Source organism: Cryptomeria japonica, chromosome 4 (genome assembly GCF_030272615.1).
Source record: "Cryptomeria japonica chromosome 4, Sugi_1.0, whole genome shotgun sequence".
NCBI lineage: Eukaryota > Viridiplantae > Streptophyta > Pinopsida > Cupressales > Cupressaceae > Cryptomeria > Cryptomeria japonica.
This window is the reverse complement of record NC_081408.1, coordinates 540332171-540356387: the sequence shown is the minus strand read 5'-3', so window position 1 is coordinate 540356387 and position 24217 is coordinate 540332171.

Here is a 24217-nt window from a genome sequence, read left to right as displayed (position 1 = left end):
TACATATGAAAATACATTAATAAAGCTTATGTAAATATTGAATAAATTAAAAAATCCTTAATAGAGTTAGTATGGTAGATAAAACAATCTTCTCAATATAGTTAGTGTGATAGACAAAATAATCTCCTCACTATAGTTAGTGTTAAATGGAATGTCCAAAATAAAAAAAATGAATCATACTATAACCCGCATGTATTCCTTCAGTAATAATAAATGACCCAATATTTATGTTCCCAAACCCACACTCAAATTATTCTTCAAATAGAGGTTGTTGATTTAACATTTCCAAGACCCAATCTATGTGATTCATATGATCCTAAACAATGGCTTTCTACCCATCAACATATTATAAAAAGATCAAAATAATAAATCTCAATTATCCACTAAATACCCAATTCATCTTGAACAAAAATGTAGTCCAAGTAATAATCACATATGTCCAACAAGGAATTTGAAAGTTGCACATATTTCCTTCAAGCAAAAATTTGATGGTAGCTTTCTCACAAGTTACACTATGGCTTGTTGAAATTCTCTACCTAATAGTAATCATACAAACCTTTTGTGGAGCATCACACTATGCTCATTGGGAAACATTTAAGTACTAGAATAAATAAAAAATGCTTACTATATAAAATGGAGGGTATGTCTACTCTCCATCACTAAGAAACTTGTCTCTTGAGAGACATCTTATTTATGAATCTTCCCAAAGGTTTGTTAGATAAACCTCCAAGCATCACATGTTTTCTTTCCAATGTAAACTTTGGTTCTTTACTTTGATAATTGTGAAGAAAATAACTATAGAATGCACCAAATATACACCCAGACTCATTCCAATCCCCATAAAATTTATAATGTATCACATACATTATTCACACCCATGGCTACATCGAAGGGCTATCTTATCCAAGTGTAGGGTATGATAGGTCTATTAGGGGTGTTGTTATTGAACCCTTCAAGTACTTCAACCTTGTTGTACCACACCATTTTTCTTGTTTGGAGTTCTTTGTGTATAATACCTAGATCCCTAATCAACATTCCTAAAAAATTCTAAAATTGAAGGAAAGGAATCCCTTTCCATTTTGCACCCTTTATATTTTCATCAAAGGTAGATTACTTCTCATAATAAGATTATTTTAAAATAGTAAATATTTTCCACAACTAACCTTTGTTGATTTCAAAATTTCTAAGAGATTCAACATAGAATGACTCTTCTTGTGACCCAAAATTTTAAAGTCAGTGATACCATCTAGGTGATTCTTCTTACTCATAGGCCCATTGACATGCTTAATCTAAAAAACAACCCATGTAGAACTCACACAAATTTTTGGGGATAATTGAGTATTTCTTAAATTGTCATGTCTCTTCCAATTAAACCTTTAACCAATTATATGTTTTCATCTTTAACTATAGCAAGATCAATATTTTTCTAACATTCAATTATGGAAGACACTAATGTGTCATTTATTAATAAGCCACATATACCTTCCATTTTCTTGATGAAATCCTCCATGGTTTGTTTCTTCTCACCTTCTTGCATTATTGATTGTTCTACTTCATTTGGTTCATGCTCCTTAATTTCTTCTAGATTATTTCTTGAATGTTTGACGTACTCATCACATTTTCTAGTTCCATTATCTTCTTTAATATTTTTATCTCCTCTTTTTCTTTCTAAAGCAATGTGTTCTCACAACCACTAATCACAATTTCAAGTTTTATCATCAATTTTTTAACCTTTATTAGCTTTCTTTAATTCTTCTTATTTCATAACTTCATCTTTACCTTGCCATTTGTGGATCAATTATGATGGTTTTTTGCAAGAGAAGAAAATTATTTCTTTTAAGTTTATTTTTAATATCATCCTTATTCTTAACAACATGAGAGCTCTTCTTCAATCCATGATTGGAAAGAGGTTCCCTATAGCATAATTTGCTCCAAGGTACTAATTACTCTAGTGTTGTAGCTCTTTTGATGGCTTCTTGGAACTTTGGTTTTCATTGATCTTTTGTTTTCTACTAAACCAATTCTTTGCTAAGAGTGGTGAATTTATTTTCTTGCAAATAATAGTTCTCTTTTCCATACTCCTCCATCACTATGTCATTCTTGACCCCTTTATTTTTGGATCAGACAATAGTGTTATTTCTTCATAGTTCTTTTTTAGTTCCTTTTTTGCACTCATTCACCTCTTATTTTTATCCACTTTGAGTAGTTTGGGGAAGAAAAATATACATAATTTTTAAATGACAAAGCTTCCTCTAATCTTATGATAGATTCTATTATTTTGAAACTATAGCATCATAAATTGTATCATATAATTTTGTCCTCACCTAGGACTCACCTTGGCATTCCGTCCAACAGTGCTCAATGCCCACTTTGATGTTTGTCACACCCTCTTGAAATTTGCATTTTCAACTCTTCCTCCTGCCTCTTCTTCAATTTTGAGTCCTAATTGATAGGACCAAGATGCCTTTGGTGCTCTAGTCTTCCCATTTAGGACCCAAAATAGGACTTCACAATGGTCACTTCATGTGAGTGAGAAATTTGTCTCTCTGTCGGCCTACTCTAAATATTTAAACACTTAATGAATTGTTAGGTATAAAAGGAAGCCTACCCCCATTATTTGGAAGAACCTCTTGATACAAGGAACCTCTATCAAGATCTCAATTGCACTCACAAGTAATCAAACATTAAAGGAGAGGACAACTCAAGTCAAGTTCAAGCATCCATAATCAACATTCTATGAAGAAATTATACATATACTAAATCCTTGCATGAGGAATCAACCAAGCTTCATCAAGGTATCAATTTTAACAAGTTTTTTTAGATCACATCTAGCCTTTCCCTCAAAAGTAAAGATTCTACTTCAATTCAATTCCATTTCAATTATTTCAATTTCAAAGTTAATTCCTAAACTAAGGTTTGACTTAAGGCAAACCCCCATCAACAAATGAGTGAGGAATTCAACAAAGTAGACGATGATAATCAAACTTAGCTTTTGGAGGCACAAAAAGCAAAGGACTAGGATAGTTGGTTCCCCTCGATCCAAGGAATTTCTAATAATCTTCTAACGATAGATTTTGTGTGTCACCCTAATCCAAAAAACATAGAGTTTGTCTATCCCCAATATTTGGAAGACCAAGACGATCTGCCCCTTGGTCCTAACAATTCTTCTTGGACTTTTTGTTACAGGTTCTAATATATTTTCCATTCTCAAATCTAAGTTTACAGCTTTGCATGATATCTAAAACATATTTAACTATTATTTAATGTCAAATTCTCATTGTTTGTCCTAGATCCAGTGTTGCAATTTATTCTCATTCAAATACAATTTCAACTCAAATCCTAAAAGAGAAAACTAAATCTAATCATCACCCAACCCTCTTCTCTAGAGAATTAAGGTTGGGTCTATTAGGTTTACTTTCCTTTTGAATGTAATGTTGTAGTGTCCTAAAATTGCACCCCTTTGTAATTTTAACCACATGATGCCTTAACTATGCAAATTTGGCCTCATTTCCACTTCATCCACCACACAACCCCCTTAGTCTGGCCCTAAAATGAGATAGTACAAGGGCACCACGCTTTGTTCCCCCTTAATTAGGCCCCTCTTTGGCCCCCTCTTGCATCTTAAAAAATGAGCAGGAAATCTCTCCCCGTGTTGACCTATGTAGGAAAATTAAAGCATTTTTCTACGGGCAAGTATATAAGGAGGTTTTCCCTCTCATTTGCATATCAACACATCATAAGAGAAGGGTGAAATTATCATCATCAAGCATTCAAGAATTGAAGCATTCATCAAGAATCTCTAGAGGTCTTCAAGGCTACATTCTCCATTCATCAATTGTGGAGCATCATTACATCTTTCATTTGCAAGCATGTGTGTGTGATTAGGGTTTTGTCATGTTCATGTCATTTCATTCAACATATGTGATTACATTCAAGAAGCAAAGCATCATTATTAGTCATTGCAGATCTAAGGTATATCCTTCCATCATTTTATTTCAATATTTGTTTTATTTCATTAAAGGTTGATTCCAAGCCGTGGTTTGACTTAGGCAAACCCCTATTCCCAACCTATTTCCCTTTCTTTCTATGTGCAGGAAACAAGTATGGAGCTATGATCTTTAGAATAAGCATTATTTGCAGAGATGAATCAAACCTCTTTGGTTTGCAAAAAAGTAGGAGGACTAGGGCAATGAGAACACTGGTCCTAACAAATTTGGAGCCTTTTTTGAGGTTTATATCTAAATATGTATATACTACTTAGATCCAGGTGCACATGAAAATCCCACATTTGTAGCTCACTGTTTCTGCATTTTTACCATCATTTTTTGCACTTTATCTAATTCAGGATTTCAACTCATAGAAGAGGTTAAATAAATTCATCCCTTTAATCTAGTTAGTATTTTCCTAGTTTACATTATTAAGCTTGTGTAACCCTATATCCATTTCCCCCTTTAAACATTTTGGTGAACCCAACATTTTTACATTTGCAATATTTCTATTTTGTAGTCTCAAATCTGATTTGTACGCATCTAATCACTCATATTTGCACTCATTTATCATATATGCACATAAATTTAGAGTAGAGATTCAATTCACAAAAACCCTAATTTATTCTCCTAAAATTGAATTGCGGGTTGCATAATATTTTATTTATATTCTCAAATCTTATTTTTATGGAATGTTATTTTTAGATTTAGAAGCATCTAGTGTTCAATTTCATAATTCACATTGCTTAAATCATTGGTTAACCAATCATTTGACAAAAAAGTTGCATCTTTTAATCATACATATTGTGATTTCAAATATTTGCATTCAATGTTTCCTATTTGTGCATGATTTTTTTTACCCTTAGTCCTACATCCAATATTGTAATGAGAAGAAGTTATAGACTTAGGGCTTCTTGAAGTTTAAATACCAAGGATATGGATCCTGAGTTTAAATACCAAGGATATTTTGTTTGAAGACAATAATCATATAATATTGATTCAAGCCTTTCATGATTTTTTGCTTTAGTAATGCATTTCATTTGGAGGTGCTTCAAGGTATTCGTGATAAGGTTGCCCATTATACTTTTTGAATGGTGCACTATCCTCACAACTTTCTCCTAATTTTAATCCTTGATTTAATATGCCACCCTTTTTTATCCCCCCCTCTACCATATTAGATATTACTGTTATATCTACTTACCATGTTGCAATTCATGCATCTAATTATCCTTCCTTCTATCCCACTACCATTTCACCTACTTTCTATTATGTCCCTATCAGTGCCACTATTACACATATTTCTAGAGTTTCTTTTGCCAATTTCACCTCCACAAGTAGTGTTGTCTCCTCTTCCCATCCTTCCAAGGTGGCCTCTATCTTTACTATTTCCATACCTCACTCTACTCCTTACTTCATCCCTATATTTATGCATCATTCCATACCTTATTGTATACCACATTCTACTCTCCCTACCATGGTCACGCATTATCACTCTCTCACTTATCAACCTATCTATACCAAACCTTTTGCGTATTTTGTCCTACTACTACCATTCCTTCTTTTACCTTCTATACACATTCAAAAGCTAGATTTGGTGGAGGACAAAGCTGATAACATGCCTAATGGTCAAGATAAAGATGAATATGTGGAAGCCTAATATAAAATACTTGTATTTGAGATGGTTTTTTATTAAAGATAAAACAAGTTTTGAAGGAACATGAAACCCTTTATGAAGAAATGCTATCCAAAAGATAAACACAACCAACTGGTAGCCAATAATTAGAAAACCAACACAAAACAAGACAACAAAAAACAAATAGAACATACTACTATAATTCCTTAAGGGTCTTAGCTTCTTTGATGTCTTATTGATATAAGCGATTATGAAGGTTGGCCATCTCCTGCAACTCTTTCTTTTGAGCTTCAAAGGGTTTCCTAGAATGACTATAAGTGTGAGCACTCATCCCCTGCTCAGTCAAAGAAGTACCTTGATTACCTTTAACCACAACCTCACCATCATTATCAAAAACCTTAGGCATCCCCATTGAATCTTGTTCTCCCATATTCTTGATCTTTTCAATTAGAATATGGAGCCCTTTTGCACTATTTTTAATAGTTGTCTAGCTCACCTTCACAACGTTATTTAGCTTATGATGAACCTGTTAAATTTTATCCCCCAATAGATTATTGTGTGTTAGGGTTTAGATTGATTGGAGCAATAAACAATATCAACTATAATGAAAAATAAAAGAAGTAAAAATAACAAATCACAATAGCATAGAGATTTAACATGGTTGACCCAATGTGGGATACATCCATAGAGAAACAAACATCCACTTATTTTCTATTATCTAGAAAAGATCAAATTACAATATGATGATTTCACATTACATAGCCACTTATTTACCAAGCCTTTTTGGTAGTTTACATGCCAAAATAGTAGTCAACTCCTTTATTAAATAATGTAAAAAAATTTCTTTCAGGGTGCTACCCCAACAAGCCCCATTGGGAGTGTTGTCCCCAAACATCTACCATAGTCTTCACCCCTACACTCCCCCATTAATTCATTTGGGGAGGAAACATGGTTGATAAACTCACCAAAATTTAAGCTCAACAACATGATCAGTCACCACTATGGACCTCATAATAATTCTTCATCATGCTAACATCCTTAACCACATCTTCTGAGATAGCTAAGATCTTGTATTTGAGATTGATTTTTATATTTTTTTATATCAATAACAACAAAACAAGGGTGTTGACCCTATAACAAAACAACCCAAAGGAAACTTAGGTAAAAAAACAAGCCATTAATAACACATTAATAACATATTAACAATATAAACTAGTCTTAGTTTCTTTCTTAAGTTCACTTGTGCTTCTAGTGTAGCTATAGTTGAGATTCTTTTAGCTCTTCATGCTTTCACTTTAGTTCTCCTAAATTTAGCTTAGGGAATCTTTGTGCTCTCTATAAAAGAACATCTTTATGCATTGTAATTGCATTCTATAATCTTTGCTTTTGATGAATGTGGCATATTTTTCTTACTACTCTCATTTGTTGAAGGTGTTCTAGTTTGTTGTTTGATCTTGTAGTCTTGTGTTACAAAATTCAACATGGTATCAAAGCATGGATTCAACAAACCCCCTCTCAAGCTTTGAGGGTTTCTTTTCTTAGAAGCATTACAAGGTCTCCAAGTTTTCCTTCTTGTGTGGATTTGGAAGTGGACAATTTTTTATCATCTTTTGGAGTAAAATGGACGTCGGAATTGTTTTGGAAGAAAAAATTGACAACTTTCTATGTTAAAAAGTTTCTATTTTCAAAAACTTACTATTTTTGAAAAAAATAGAAAATTTCTATTTTTGGAAACCTTGTAAGCCTTCCAAGCCCTAATTGACATGAATTTGGTTTTTTTGTCATAACTTGGTCATATGGAATCAAAATTGCACAAACAAGATATCATCAAAAAGTTGGTTATAGCATTAATTTAGATCTGTGATGGTTTTGTCAGGTTCCACTCCAATTTTTTATACCAGGTCTCCAAAGTCAGCCTTTAGTTTTTCACTTTCAGAGCCATAACTTGGTCATATGGAATCGAAATTGCACAAACAAGATATCATCAAAAAGGTTGTTATAGCATTAATTTAGATCTGCGGTGGTTTTGTCAGGTTCCACTCCAATTTTTTATACCAGGCCTCCAAAGTCAACCTTCAGTTTTGCACTTTCAGAGCCATATCTTGCTTATTTGCACTTTATTTTTCAAAAACCAAATATCATCAAAAAGCTCTCAGAATCGTCTATCCAGATCTCAGGTCTATTTTTCATATTTTGCCCCATGTATATTTTATTTAGATTTTTGTTTTTTCTCTATCTAGTAAATTGCTTGGATTTTTTGGCACTTGGAATGGATCTGTTTGTTGGAGAGATCTTTGTTTGATGTGCTTTACATGTGCTAAGAATATTGGGGTCTAATTATTTGATTTGAGGAGGTGTCATGGGTTTTTTGTTCACCCTTCGGTTATCAACCTGAGAAAAGGGCAATAGTCAGTTTTGGCAAAAGGGCATCTTGAAACATCTTAGGTGACTTAATTTTTTGCCCTATCTATATGGACCCATCCCTCAACCAAATCTATAGAGGGGTTAGTATGCTTGGAGGGTCATTAATGACAATGTTGTAGGAGTGATTGGTTCTAGTGTTGATCTTGACACTATTTGTGCTTTATTGGATATTAAATGTCCCTATGCACTTTGAATTAGCCTTTGGGAGATCTTTGAATTTCCTCATATCTCTCCATTTCTAGAGGATCTTGCAGCAGATTGTGTCATTCCCATTGCACATGCAAATTATCTACCCTATAATCATGGTACTTTTGAGATGCTTGACCGTATCACTAGTGTTTCATGTCTTGATAGATTTGAGGCTTGTCTATCAGTTATCACTCCTCATATTGAGACACCATCTTATTCTTCATCATCTTGATGAACTTATAAGGCACTGAGAGGGGTGGGGGGTGAATCAATGCAAGAAAAAACAATATAAATATGATCACCAACCTCAATAACTTAAAACTTATCATGCATATGATAAATGTCTCAACATAAGCAAATGGCCAAAAAAAAAAATTCCACATAACACAAGAGATTATACGTGAAAAACCCAAAAGGGAAAAACCACGGTGGGAGTTTGTACCCACAAGATTCAATATCTGCAGAATAGAAATCTTGACCGGTTAAGGTCTTACAACTATGCCCTGTTAGGAGTAGACTCAGTTAAGAGACACTTGGTTAGGGGATTTGAATGATAAGCCCTGTTAGGAGCAATGACCTACTAGGATCAACCTCGCAAGAGGATTAAAGACTCAAATTCAAAGCTACCCTGTTAGGGAATTTACAGATTAAGGCCTGTTAGGACCTACCCAGTTAGGGGAATTTGCTACTGCAAACTTTTAAGAAAAAAATAGTGATAAGATCTTCAAGTAACACCTTCTTTGTCTGATAAAATCCACTCCTGATCTTTAAAACATCAACAACACTTCGTTATGGAACTTCCCTAATCACCGCATGGTCACATTCACAATGTTTTCTCATGAAATCTCTCTTCACATACATACCGACTTTATACCTCATCACACTTTTTATAAACATTTTACATTAAGTCGGCTACAACCTTGGAACAATTTCCTAGGTTCAATGAATCCAGAGAAACTTACATTGTACACTTTACATATGTCAGCCACCGACATAACAAATTAGAACTTGTGTCGTGTTACTGATTTAAGTGATTATATCACTACCGGTTAAGTATTCTATCAGTTTGTTTGTTTTGTAAATTAAATCTTGCTCATCTAGTTGAATCTGCCAATGCAGTTGTGAACATATCTTCAAATACCTACCACCATCATCACTATGAAACCACATCATCCAACTCTTCATGAATCGCCTATATCGGTTGTCAGAATGCAACTTTGTCTCAATTTACTGGTTGAGATCCTAATTATCGGTTCTTTGTAAAACTGTCTTTTATACCGGAATGCTTCTAAGACTTAGATGACTACAAAAACATTGTTGCCATCAATGACAACACAAAACTTACTCATCAAACATGAATCTCAATCTCTTCATCATAGTCACTAACTAATCATATATCGGTTGCATAACAACAACAATATTTACCAATTCAGTCAAATGCCAACAATCTCCCCCTTTGGCATTGATGGCAACACTTAGGAAAAATTTTGTCAACTAAGTGTGCAAGACAAAAATAAAAAAAATTGACTAAATGACATATACTCCCCCTTAGCAATTGCATGCTATAACAAAATACAATATACAATTACATACAAAATTTTGACTCAACTCTTACTCTCCCTTTGACAGCAATGCCAAATGAAATAAAAAAACATGAGATATCAAAATTTGCATCAGAGCATATATATAGATATAAGAGTCATAAAGTTTTTACATAGGAATTCTGGAAAAAACATCACTAAGTGAGACTTCAAATTTTTAAAGTCATTATGCCATGTCTCTAAAATTATGCCAGCAATCTCCACATGAGTCTTGATTTGTCCAGCTAAATCCTCCATAGCATCAATAGTACTCATTTCCAGTGTAGCAAGAATGGCTTCACATTCTTTGTATGCTCTATGTAATACTTTGACCTTCAGTATAAGTTGTGTTTGAAGTTCCTGCAAGGATCTGACTCTCTTTACCTATTCTTGCTCATATACTTTTAGCTTGTGCTGAATTTCTACAACTGATCTTCCAAAATGAATAGAAGAGTCATTAAGGGGCTTAAATGAATCACTAACAACCTCAAGTTCATGCTCAGCTTCATCTCTTTTCTTCTTCAAATCAGCACAAAATAAGGAAAATGTTGAAATAGAAGAGAGGATTTTACCTTCAGTTTCCAGTGCTTCCTTCAAATAATCCTTCTTAACAGTAATTACCTTTATCAATTTTAGACATCAAGTGCTATGTCCTCTTCTTCTTGTAGTTTTTCTCCACATTGACATAAGTTGCATCCTCTAATGATTTCATTTTCTCTCTGACATCTGAAACAAGTTGTCCAAGCTTGTCAATAGGTGTGGAAAAATTTTCCGTATCAGTCTTCGGTAGGAGACTATGTTGGCTTGATGATGATTGTAATGTATTTATCATATGTTGTCATTGATAAAACATGCACACACACATGATTATATTGTCTACCGGTATAACTTCAAGTTGTTTATACTACAACTGGTATGTTAGAGGTTATACTAAGAGGTTTGTCTCTAACAGGTACTTTGTGTCAACCGGTATGTGCATAAGAGACAACCTGTGATTATACTTAGTCGGCATCAAGATGAAGATCAAGATGGAGATCAAGCAGAGATTCAAGGATAACGGTTCATATGTTTTACTCAAACCGGTATTTGATTGTTCTAACTGGTATTCAGTAATTTTGTGATGAGTTACCACATTTCGTTATGAGTTACTAGCACCGACTGCTTGGCGGTAATTTTTGCAATGAGTTATGATCACTTGTCCTAATACACTGCACCTAGGAAATTGTGTTATGATTTCTTAAGGCCGGCATGAAATCATAAGGTCTGTATATTGACATTGCAATGAATTATTTGATATAAGTGAAAGTGTTATGTTGTGTGTGAAATAAAAAAGAGTTAAGTTGCAGAGTATGCAGAAGAGCAGTGTTGAATATGTTTAGAAGGATGTGATCAAGCAAGTATTTTGCTACTCAGAACAGATCAAACCAATCCTGTTGTTTTCTAATAGTTACAACATAATCAAATCCCCTAATCGGGTAAGATCTAACAAGCTTCAATGTATAAATCCTCTAACAGGGTGATCCATTAGTTTGGATTCAGAAATCCTCCACCGAGGCTACTCCTAACAGGGTACTACCTTTAACAAGGTATAAGCTTCTAATCAATCTTTGGGATCTCTAACAAGATTCGCTCCTTGCAGAGCACTTTGTAGACCTTAACCGATCAGTTATCTATTATTGTAGATAGTTAACTTGTGAGTTCCATCTCACCATGGTTTTTACCTATTTGGGCTTTCCACGTACAAACACTTGTGTTATGCTAGATACTTTACTTTTTGTGGATGATGTTATATCATTTTGGATTGCATGCATTGTGTTCAAAATCTTTGTTAAGTTCATCTACCGGTTAGTGTTTGAAGTAGTTTTATTTTTGGTGTCACTGATTCACCCCCCCCTCTCAGTGCTTTTCAAGTCCAACAGACTAGACAAAATATCTACTACACTCCTTATGGTCTCTGCCTCCTTCTATTGTTCTTTCATACTCTTCTTTTTAGCTTGGGATTGCATGGCAGTTGCAATCTCCATTAGTTTAGTAGAACTCAGTTTATCCATGTCAAGAGGTCCTTGGATGCTTAATGCATCATCATCATCTTCTTCATCAACAACTTTCTTTTTGAAATCAAGTGACAAAGGTGTCACTATGGGTTCAGTATTTTCTGCCTTATTCTCCTTTGTTCCCTCTTTATTTTCAGTTTTCTCTTCTTCCTTTTCCTTTTCAATTTCTTCATTCTTCTCTTCTTCTTGCTTTTCTTCATTATTGTCCTTTTTTGGGGGTGGTTGAGTATCTACACTCTAATTTTCTATCGGTGGCTCCTCATCCTTCTTTTCTCCTTCATCTTTTTGTCCTTCCTGTGCCTAATTTTTCTCATGTTGTTCAAACATTTGAACATCTACATCATACACATCTATGTTGTTAGCAGTATTATCAATATTATCACCAATATCATCATCATGAATAAACATCGGTTTTGTTTGTGTGTTCACCGGTTGGTCATCTAACACAATTTCATCGGGCTTAAAATTAGTAGGTTTCATACCCTCTGGAAAACATTCACGCTTCAACTTTACAGGTTCAACATCCTTAACATATTCCTCTTCGGTAGGAATTAGACCCAAAGCCTTCTTTAACAAAATTTTAGTCTCTTGTTGGACTGATTGAGTCTCACTGATTAGCATCCTTGTCAATCTTTTCTTAGATCCGAAGGAAGATTATTTTCTCAACAAAATATCATCTAATTCTTCCTTTGTAGCTTCCAGTTGAAGACTTTTGAGTGTATACTCAAAAAATTCTCTGTCTTGCTTCATTGCAGCCTGCCACCTTGCACCAATTTTGTTGTATAATGAATATCAAATTTGCCCTTGTAGCTCAATAAGGGTTGTACTATATTTATTCATCATATACACAATTGCACCTTCTATTAATCTTTGCCCTAAGAACACCATATTCCATAATAGTTTTTAATAGTTTATCAAGAGCAGTAGGTTTATATACTGGTTTCTCCATAGATTTGACTGTGGAGGTTCCAACAACCTTTGATTTCTTGCGACTAGTTCTTAGGAATTTCTTCCATTTTTCCGATTCATTGTCTTCCTCATCTACATTTGTCGGTGTTGGTTTATGAGCTTGTTGCTTCTTTCTTTTACCAGTTTTAACTAGTTTAGTTAGAGGATCAACAACCTTTTCTCTTTTCTGGAATTGAATCTTTGAAGATTTTGCTACTGGTTTCTCTTTCTTTATAGCTGTTGGTTTTTTTGCAGCTTTCCCTTTCCCAGCTCTTGTTTGCATACCAGTGGGGGTGCCGGTTGGAGTACTTGATGTTCCAGCCTATTGAGCAGAATGTTTTTCTCTAGCTTCAACAATAGCTTCCTTTGTGAATCCAGCTTGCTCAACAAAGGCTTCAACTTCCTTCCCAATTTTCCTAGCTATCACCAGTTGGTTAAGTTCTGAGTGCACTTGAAGGGATTTTTCCTTGTAAGTGCCAAACCTTTCTACTGTGGTATCAACCGGTTGACCAAGTAGATGGTCAACATATGCAATCAATAGATATTTATTAACTTCATACCCCATGGAAATAACCCAAGTAGTCTAGGGTTCAGTTGCTTCCATCATACATGTATCTGTATCAACCATGAAACAAATTGTTTTCTCATACCGGTTAACTACCTCTGCTGGTATCCTTTCTCTTGCATGCATTTCCTTCTGAAAATCTTTGAAGTATCCCCATGCAATCTTATCAAAATCATTACCTAGCATCCTAATGCTATTCTTCATTTGCATTAAACCAGGTGTTTCCCCAATCCATTGAATATTTCCAATACCAGGAAAAGAATTTTGAAAATAAAAGAGTAAACCAAGAGTGAGTTGACCAAATTTGAACCTCAATCTTTTATCCTTCTTAATAGCCTCCAAGTTCAACATCAATTGGCTTCGCAGTACTTCAGATGGATCATAATCAACATCTTCTTTGATCATTTGGTAAGTAGTATGAATAGCAACTATCGATAAACTATTCATTCTGCTAGAGTAGTATACTTTATATCCAATCACCATTGAAGCATATTTCACTATCAGATCACTGATATTTTTCACTGTCATAGCTCTGCCATCACATTTGGATCCTATCAATTTTTCCACATCATTCTTTGGAACGAATCTCAGTAAAGAAACCTCATCAGTTGCATAGAGTCTGGTGACTACATGAATAACTTCCTTAGAGATTTTATGTGGTTAGTCAAGCCACATAAAATGTTCATGTATCTTGCTAAGCACATATCTATCATGTTCATCCACAAAATCATCAATAAAGTTAAGTGCATGATGAAACCCTTTGTCAGTAACCTTTTTGTATTTGTCCTTCAAGATACCATTATCATCACATAGTGCTCTATATTGATAAAAAATAGCAACCATACCCAAATATTCTACTTTGCAATGGTAATATTATCTAACATATTCAACATTTAATACATAGTGGGGTACTTCGGATAGGGCTCCGATGGGATAAGTTTCTTCAGACTTAAATGGATGTCTTTTGAATTCAAGTTGTGGCCTATCGGTAAAATCTACTAGATGTGATTTATCCATCTTCAACAAATCACTCTTTAGAAATAGATAGCAAGATCTCTTAAAAATACCTTTTCCCGCTTTTGCACTAGGGTTTCAAATACCGACGAAGTTCTCTTAACCGGTTGTCGATCACATATCACACCAAACACTTCAATCTTTGTCAAACAGGTTAGAAGTTGCAAGCATAAATTCTCCTGTTCTCTATTCACTCTCCAAGTGCTCATACAAATGCAATGTGACAAATAAAATTCAAAAAGTTCCTTTTATTTTCCCACCATTTACCGCATTAAATGCCTTTACCGATAAAACCCTAAAATATCTTAAAACACTATACCGGTTCACATAACACATCAAATTTATTGGTTTGATCATAGAATCAATTCTTAACACCATCAAAGTAAGGAGATTTCACATACCTCATGGTCCTTCAGGGGGTTCGGAGATAGATCTAACATTAAGTTCCCCCTAAGTTGTATAAGCAACTTAGTTTTCTGGTGAAGGGTTCTCCACACTAGGAGAAGAAATAGGATATTCAGATGATTTTACTTTAGTTACCTCATCATCCTTCTTTTTCCAGATTCTATTCATTTCTGCTCTGGTCTCCTCCACATCAACTTTCATCTTCCCTTTCCGGTCATCTGAATGATTCACCAATTTTTTCACTTTAGCTCTGCAGAACTTTTCCATATGTCCCAATTTATGACAATGATAGCAAGCCATACCAGAAGCTCTCCAAGGTCCATCATTGCCTCTGCCAGTCCTTCTGCAGTTCATAGCCACATGACCAAAGTTATTATAGATCGTGCATGCCACATTCATTCTCTTCTCCATCTCATAGGGACTAGACTGGTTAGCATAGGGTCTTTGCCAATTTGGACTTCTCCGGTCATTGAGTTCCTTCTCCAATCACCAACGAACCTCTGATTCATGTGAGGCGTAGGATTGTTTTCTCCATACCTGCATTCAATAGATCTATGCCCATACATCTTGCATGTGTAACAATAACCTTCAAATCTTCTAGGCATATATCTTTGATTAGTATTAGGTCTATAACCAGTATTAACATCATATATGCTTCTACAGACATTAGCAGTATCTCCTGGCTTATGGTGATTGAAACAAACAGGTTTATAAGATTTCTTACCAATGGTTTTCTGAGTCTTAGGAGCAGGTTTACCTCCATGCATGTTGACCTTGGTATCGGAAGGTTCTCCTTTCTCAAATGTATTGTATCCTAACCCAGATGTATTACCATTCATCCTTTGAGATTGGATCTGTTCATCCAGCATGGTAGAACTCTTGTTGAATTTTGCAAGCTTCTCATTAGCTTTTGCAAGCTCTTTAGTAAGATCTTCATTCTGCTTCATAAGAGTCTCTCTAAGAGACATTGCCATATCAAGATCTTCTTTGATTTCTTCTTTTTCTTCTTTATCCTCATGCCAGTGTGCATATAGAGTGCCATTTTCTTGATTTATCTTAAAGATCTCATGATCTTTCACTTTGATCTTGTCTTCAATTGCCCTCCTAGCTTCAAGTTCTTGACTCATCCGGATTGTAAGGGCTTCAAGCTCTCTCCTTGGGTTAGTTTTCTCACCATTTAGTTTCTCCACTTCCTCAACCAATGCATCGATGTTTGATCCATGGGAAGAGCTTCTTTCATTGACTTCCAACAGTTGTTCAGTAAGTTCTTTCATTTTAGCAAGTAAAGTTTTATACTTCCCTCTCAAAGTTTCTAGGGCATCCTCAATTTCAGCAAGTTTAAGAGCCATCTCTCTATAACTCTTATCCCCCATGATTGCCTTAGGAATCCTTCTCAAGTAGTTAGGCCTTAAAGAAGGTTGGCTCTGATACCAATTGACGAACTTATAAGGCATTGAGAGGGGGGGGGGTGAATCAGTGCAAGGAAAAACAATATAAATCTAATCACCAACCTCAATAACTTAAAACTTATCAAGCATATGAGAAATATCACAACATAAGAAAATGCCCAATAAAACAAATTCCACATAGCACAAAAGATTATACATGGAAAACCCAAAAGAGAAAAACCATGGTGGGAGTTAGCACACACAAGATTCACTATCTGTAGAATAGAAATCTTGACCAGTTAAGGTCTCAAAACTATGCCCTGTTAGGAGCTGACTCGGTTAAGAGTCACCCGATTAGGGGACTTGAATGATAAGCCCTATTAGGAGCAATGACTTGTTAGGATCAACCTCGCAAGAGGATTTAATAATCTGATTCAGAGCTACCCTGTTAGGCCCTATTAGGGAATTTACAGATTAAGGCCTGTTAGGACCTACTCGGTTAGGGGATTTTTCTACTACAAACTGCTAGGAAAACAAAAGTGATAAGATCTTCAGGTAACACCTTTTGTGTCTGATAACATCCACTTCTGATCCTTAAAACATCAACAACATTCATTACAAAACTTCCCTATTCACCGCACGATCACATTCACAATGGTTGCTCATGAAATCTCTCTTCACATACATGCCGACTCTATACCTTATCACACTTTTTATAGACATTTTAAATTAAGTCATCTACAACCTTGGAACAATTTCCTAGGTTCAATGAATGTAGACAAACTTACATTGTATGCTTTACATATATCAGCCACCGACATAACAAATTATAACTTGTGTCATGTTACCGATTTAAGTGATTATATCACTACCGGTTAAGTGTTCTATCAGTTTGTATGTTCTGTAAATCAAATCTCGGTCATCTAGTTGAATCTGCCAATGCGGTTGTGAACATATCTTCAAATACATGTCACCATCATCATTGTGAAACTGCATCATCCAACTCTTCATGAATCACCTGTATCATTTGTTAGAATGCAACTATGTCTCAGTTTATCGATTGAGATCCTAATTACCGGTTCTCTATAAAACTTTCTTTTGTACGAGTTGTGTATGGTGAAAATGGATAACAACAATAACAAGATTGAAAAGGCTAAATGAATCCAACCACAAAACCCTAGCCTAACAATCAACAAAGATCCACCATAACATATGATGATTACCTAAGACAATGCAAATCACATGAAATCACAAAGATTATACCATCACATGTCCAATAGGGTTTTGATCTCCATTTTTCCTATCTCCATTGATCTTGCTTGATATATTCGCTCTCAAATTTTATGTGCACAAGAGCTCAACAAAGAACGGAATGTGGTTGCAAGTAGGATCGTAGTGTAGTCAAGTCCTCCAAATTGTCGATTAGGTCATTAGGATGCTTGATTAGGATGAATGATTAGGGTTTGATAATGAAGGAAGCATCTCCTTATATAGAAGACACTATATGAAATGGAGGGATAAGATTGAGAGGTGTAAAAGGAGGTCGGCTAGGATTAGAGGGTAGGTAGAAGAAATAATAAAATAATAAGAGAGGTAGGTAGTGTAGGAATTAAGAGATGAATGACATGTGTCATGTGTAGAAAAAGCTAATGAATTAATTAATTAAATAAAGATTTATTTAATTAACAGAAGAAGTGGGATCAATTAAATAAATAAGAGTATTTATTTAATTTAGGAAAAGGATAATTTAAATAAATAAATGTATTTATTTAAATGAGAAATAAGGCTAGAAGAGGATAAATGAATTAATTAAATAAATAATGATTTATTTAATTAATAGAAGAATTAAGCTTAGATAATTAAATAAATAAAATATTTATTTAATTAGACATGACAATTTTAGGTGTCTACACCAGTTAAACCTTACCGATTAACTTCTAAGACTTAGATGACTAGAAAAACATTGTTTCCATCAATCACAATACAAAACTTAGTCATCAAACATGAATCTCCATCTCTTCATCACAGTCAATAACTAATCATATACTGGTTGCATAACAACAACAATCTTTACCGGTTCAGTCAAATGGCAACACATCTTCTGTTGTTCCTGATCAGATTGGCATTGTATCATGCATGGATCCCTTTGATTAACTTTAATAGTTTTATTGTTCCCTTTCAATTTTAACTTTGTGGGATGACTTCTTACTAGATAGTGCAGGGTTATTTGTTGAGTCACACATTATAAACATTAGGGACATATTTAAGGATCTTCATTTCCTCCTTGATGATAGTTTGAGCATTCTTGTCATCCCATCTTTAGTGCCTTTAGATGTTTTTCATCAGGTATCTTCACAATTGTTTGATCTTGCTTCAATTGATTTGGCATATCATGATTACAATATGTGGATAGTTAAGCAACTTTCTATGGCACACATCACAAAACTATTCCTTCCATCTCCTTTCATGGAGTTGCTTGTGCCTTGGCTAGTGAATTTGTTTCTTCCTCAGGGGAGACACGAAGTTTGTTTCTCTTGGATCATATTCAACATTCATCCTCAAGCATTCACCTTTGAAATTGAATCTTCTCTCTTGTAGGGGGGGGGGGGGGGATACATCATCTCTTCTTTTCTCTCTTATGGGAGGAATCTTAATTATACTTATGTGACCGATCTAATACTTGGAGGGACATCTTGAGTTCTTCATGCTTGTCACATGTACTTTTTTGCTCATTTATTTTTCTTTCTTTTGGAGAGGGGTTTTTTCCCATAGGTTTTTTCTCCTTTCCCCTATTTGTGAGAGTTTCATTACTTTGCATTGACTTATACATGAGTATTTGATTAGGTATTTGTTGTCAGGACTCATTCATGCATGCATTTTGTATTTATCTTTAGTTTTTTAGCTACTACGTAAGTTTATCTTAATGTGGGGTGTTGGAGTTATTTGGACAATTATATAATTATTTAATTAATTAGGTCATTTAAATAATTTTTCACTTCAGATAAACTTGGGTGATTTTATCTAAAGTTATGCTTTTCTTGCTTAAGTTCACTTAGTTATGCTTCTAGTGTAGCTATAGTTGAGCTTTTTTTAGCTCCTCATGCTTTCACTTTATTTCTCCTAAATTTATCTTGGGGAATGTTTGTGCTCTCTATAAAAAAAAATCTTTGTGCATTGTAATTTCATTCTTTAATCTTCACTTTTGAGGAATGTGGCATATTTTCTTGCTACTCTCATTTGTGGAATGTGTTCTACTTTTCTATTTGATCTTGGAAAATTCAACATGGTATCAAAGCTATCAAAATTCAACATATTATATGTTTGGAGATGAGGGATATCGATTAGCAATATCCCAAAATCTCATGATAATATTATATAGATGTATCAAGGATTTTATCCATATTTCTTCTATATATAACCATTTCATAGTTTGATACATTAGTTTTTGAGAATCAACAACTATCACAAGCTCCACTAATTCCTCTTTAATATAGAATAGTAGGTTCTCTTATTTTATTTCAAATATATATAACACCTCTCAATAGGTGCTATGGGGACCATCAAAATATGTCACCAATCATAATAATGGATCTCATGAATTTAAAATATTCATCAATCACGTTGTGAAAATTTCTCCTCCCAACAAGCATATCTTTTACTTTTAACTCATAATCAAACCATTGTATTTTTCTATGTTTTTTATTATGTCATCAATGAGACATTCAAAACTATACATGTATTGATTTATTATACTTTTATATGAACTACTTCTACTTGGTGTTCCTATTTTTAAATTTTGATAGGTAGTCTTGAACGACTTACCATTATTTTGAGCTTCCCATGATGGAGTTTTTTCTTCATGAAAGAGTTGAAGATTCTTCTTGTTCTTATTCTAGTACCTAAGATGCCTTTTTCTTTCCATGACCAGTTCTCAATTTTCAAATAAATTATAGGCTAAACTATAATTCACCCTTCTCAAGGAAGAGACACAAAAAATTGTAGCTAAAATCTTAAGAATACTAGACAAGAACTTATTAAATTTTAGCTTACTATACCTTCAATAGGTGTAAGTTGATGTGCTACCAACTATACATTAAGAAAATTATTCACCAAAACACTAGGTTCTTATATATTAAAGAAATAATGTATATCACCAATAATGGTTTCGTTAAGCTAGTGCTTGGAGTTGTACATCTCAAATCCCTATATTCAAATAATAATTTTGAATGCTAGAGTTGTCAAACTCAAAGTAGTTGACTTCTAACTTAAGATCAGGTAGGACAATATTGGACTAATTTACTGAGAAGTAGTATCTGCTTCACTTTAGGCTCAACTAGACTTAAAGAGGGCTTCCCTAGAGCTATCCTTAACATCATTGATTACAACTAAAGATGTGCAAATATACAAACATGCAATAGTACCCAATGTATGCTTGGTCCCAAAAGTTGTCACAATACCAAATACTAACTTACTATGCATGAATATCTTATTAAGATAATAAACACACCACTACATAAAAATAATATGTTGGTATAAACAACAATAATCTCTAGGATGATATAAATTTAAGGATGATTGAGGATGTTACCCACAATTATAATACCAAATCATGCGATGCATTAAAAATTAGTTCTTACTCCCAATCTACCAGTGAATGATGTTTTAGTTTGAGTTCATGGTGGATCATTTCATCTAATAATGATGCCTAATCAACAGGGTTACACACATGAAGTACGTAAAAAAGAAAACATATTAAAATCAGAAGGAGTATGAGTTATGCATGAACATACACCATAGATATGATATCAAATAACTAAAGATTCTTAGTTATTTATCCCAAACTATATATATTTATATACAGTAAATAAATGACCATTATAAATCTTGAAAAAAATTATTTTGTTGTCTCATTCATACCATAACATGCGACAAGAGGAAACCCTAATCTAGAATTTCCTAAAAAATTCACAAATGGAACTATGGAGATGTTCAACACAAGAACGATCTACAATTTATTAACCTCATGATTTATAAAAAATGTTGCTAATGACAATTAAATTTGTAGGATTTGAAACCTTAGATGCTCCTTGGAACTTGTAGTTGCATGGAGAGCAAAAATGATTGACGTTTGTATTGAAAAATTAACTATCATATATAACACTATGTTGATTGTCCTATCACTTCAAGAATCAAGGAAAAAATACATGTCATTGAGTCATGTAAGAAAATATTAGATCTTGTGAAATCCATTTAAAGGATGATATGGAATAGACATAAGAACAATGTTCATCCTCATCCTCCACCATTGAAAGTACATTTGAATTCATGTCCTTAAGATGAAAAACTAATTTTTGGAAAGAAAAGTCTTTGGAGTATTTGTAACATCAAATATTGTCTTTAATGGTGACATGGGTCATGTAGGGAGGGTTAGGTGGGAGTGAACAATGTGAACTATGGGAGTTACAAACTTTTGACATGTTAGTGTAGGTTTTTTATATTTATTTTTCCAACACATTTTAAGCATACTTAGGTTATATTAGGATGGTTAGTATGAGGACACGTGGCATAATCCTACAATCACATGTATCATTCAGACCCACATTTTGAGTAGTTGAATGTTACACCCTCTTTTGGATTTATTAGCCACCTTTGCATAGCCATTTGTTTGTCTTTACCTCAGTTGGCATAACCATGCATTTGGCATTTTCCAAGTAGGCACAACTCCCACCTAATTTGGTTATTTAGAACTTATTATCCCTCTTGGAATTATATACTCATATTTTCCTATATAATTACCACTCACCTTTCTCTTATGGGCTAATCTAGTTGAGCACATATTAGCTCAGTCAGTACAAGGGAGTGTTGATACATATTGTATCATTTTGAGTGTGATAATATCATTATTATGGTATTGCATCTTATTTCAGCATTTCATCCTCTTTGTTGCTCTCGTGTAGAAGGTTGATCTTGGTTTTGTAGGTGATCTTGAGAGATTGAGTCCATCAGTGACCCTAACATGGTATCAGAGCATCCAATCTGCAAGCCCCTTCTCGAATTTGGGAGAAATACAAAAATGATCTTTTGTTAGGTGTATTTTCAGCTAAAAAGGGCATTGCCATCGAGTCTACAAGGCTAAATAGATGAATTTTGATATAAAATACTCTATTTTTTGTTGAAAGTCAAATTCGAGGCAAAAAAAAAATATAAGTAGGACCATATGACCCGACCCATGAATGGTACCAAATTTATTTGAAAAAAAAATTATATAATTTTTTTTGCATATATATATAAATATATTCAAATTTATCGATGCATTTTTTTATTTGAATTATTGTAAAATTTAATTATAAATTTTTTAAAAGTTTATTTTGAAACTTTTGAAAAAAAAAAATCAAAATCATTAAAAATATATATTAAATTTTTTGAAAGGTACCCGACAGGTACCCATTCCTATAAGGACGCGTCTATTTTGGCTCCAAAAGTGACCTGTCGTACCAACAACATGCATCGTGGACATGTTCGAGACATGCATAGCCCATACCATGCCCATTTGGTGTAGGCGCCGGGCCCACCAAAAATGACGTGGAGTTATCCTGGAGTTAGTTGTGTCAAACGTCAGGGCCCACATGAAACTACGTGGACATGCCAGAAAATGGCGGATTGTGGGCCGCGGCTTGGGCCGATGTGTTGTGCCTAATAGGCACATTAAAAACCAAAGAAAACAAACATCCAGTGGCAAGAGTTGATGACCGTGTTTGGATGCCAAAATGGCGGGAAAAAGAGGCCATGGGCTTCCAAACCGCGGTGGTTGTCTCGCACGAGCTACTGACAGGTGGGTCCTCACTCAGTCAATCCGTCAATCAGAGTCGTTCAGTGAAAACTAATGCCATAGCTCCAAAACAGACCTTTCGTACAACGTGTTAGTCCGTAACAGGTTAGTCAATCACAACCACTAACTACAAAATCAACAGTGTAAAACACGAGACAAACATGCATGTTAGTCAATCCGTACTGTCTTTTTGGAGCTAGAATAGATGCGTCTGACGCGTCCCGCCATTTTCTGCGGCTTTGCGGCCTCATGTGGAAAAACACACGTGTTAGGGCTCCGCGTGTTAGGTGGACTGTACAACCGGACCTCCTGCCATTTTCTGCTTGTTGTGGAAAAAAGGGAACAAGCATAAAGGGATGGACGGACTAATGCGCGATTAGATAAAGGACTCCAAAGCGCTCATTTGTTGTTCCAGTGTTATGCTATTTTGAAGGCGTTTTTGAATGTTGTTTTTGAAGGCATTTTTGAAGGCAAAGAAGGGTTTGAAGGAGGCAGCGAGGACTTAGTTTTGATGGGCAGCCTGCATTCATTTGTGAAGGTTAACAGGTATGTTGAGTTATAGTTGGAAAATTTGCATGTTTTATTGCTTTTTTGAGTAGCCGTTCTTTCAGATTTGTATACGTTGTGCGAAAATTATATTGTCTTGTTTTTGCTTTAGTTATTCTTGTTTTTCTGTAGCTTGAAATTGTTCGGGATAAGGTTAGATATAGGGCTCGACGCGTGTTTGCTGGCTCCAAAAAGCCACTGTAAAACGCGTGTTAGTATGTCTATAGTGCCATTTTGCTGGGTTTTTTATGTTTGTTAGTATCTCTACTGCCATTTTGATCTATCATTTCTATAGAGCTTTTCGGTTATCGACAAGACAATATTTGGTTTTTGTTGGTTCTCCGATGTAACCGCCGTTGCCTTATTAATTTAATCGGCGAGAGTAATGCCGATAGGTCTGACCTTGGATTTACATGCGTTGTTATCAGTTTTGCCGCTTCTCTGATGGATTTCCATGTGATGTTAGTCGCGCAATAGCCGTGGCCTTGCCGACTCCGCCATACGCACTGAGTAACACATGATTAGGCATGTTACTCCTTGGGCGATTAATAATTAACAGTAATATTGAAATTATCTTCAAATGATTCAAATGAATATGTAGAAATACCCATATAAATTTGTAATTAATTTTACACAGGGATTTTTGGAGCTGTGGC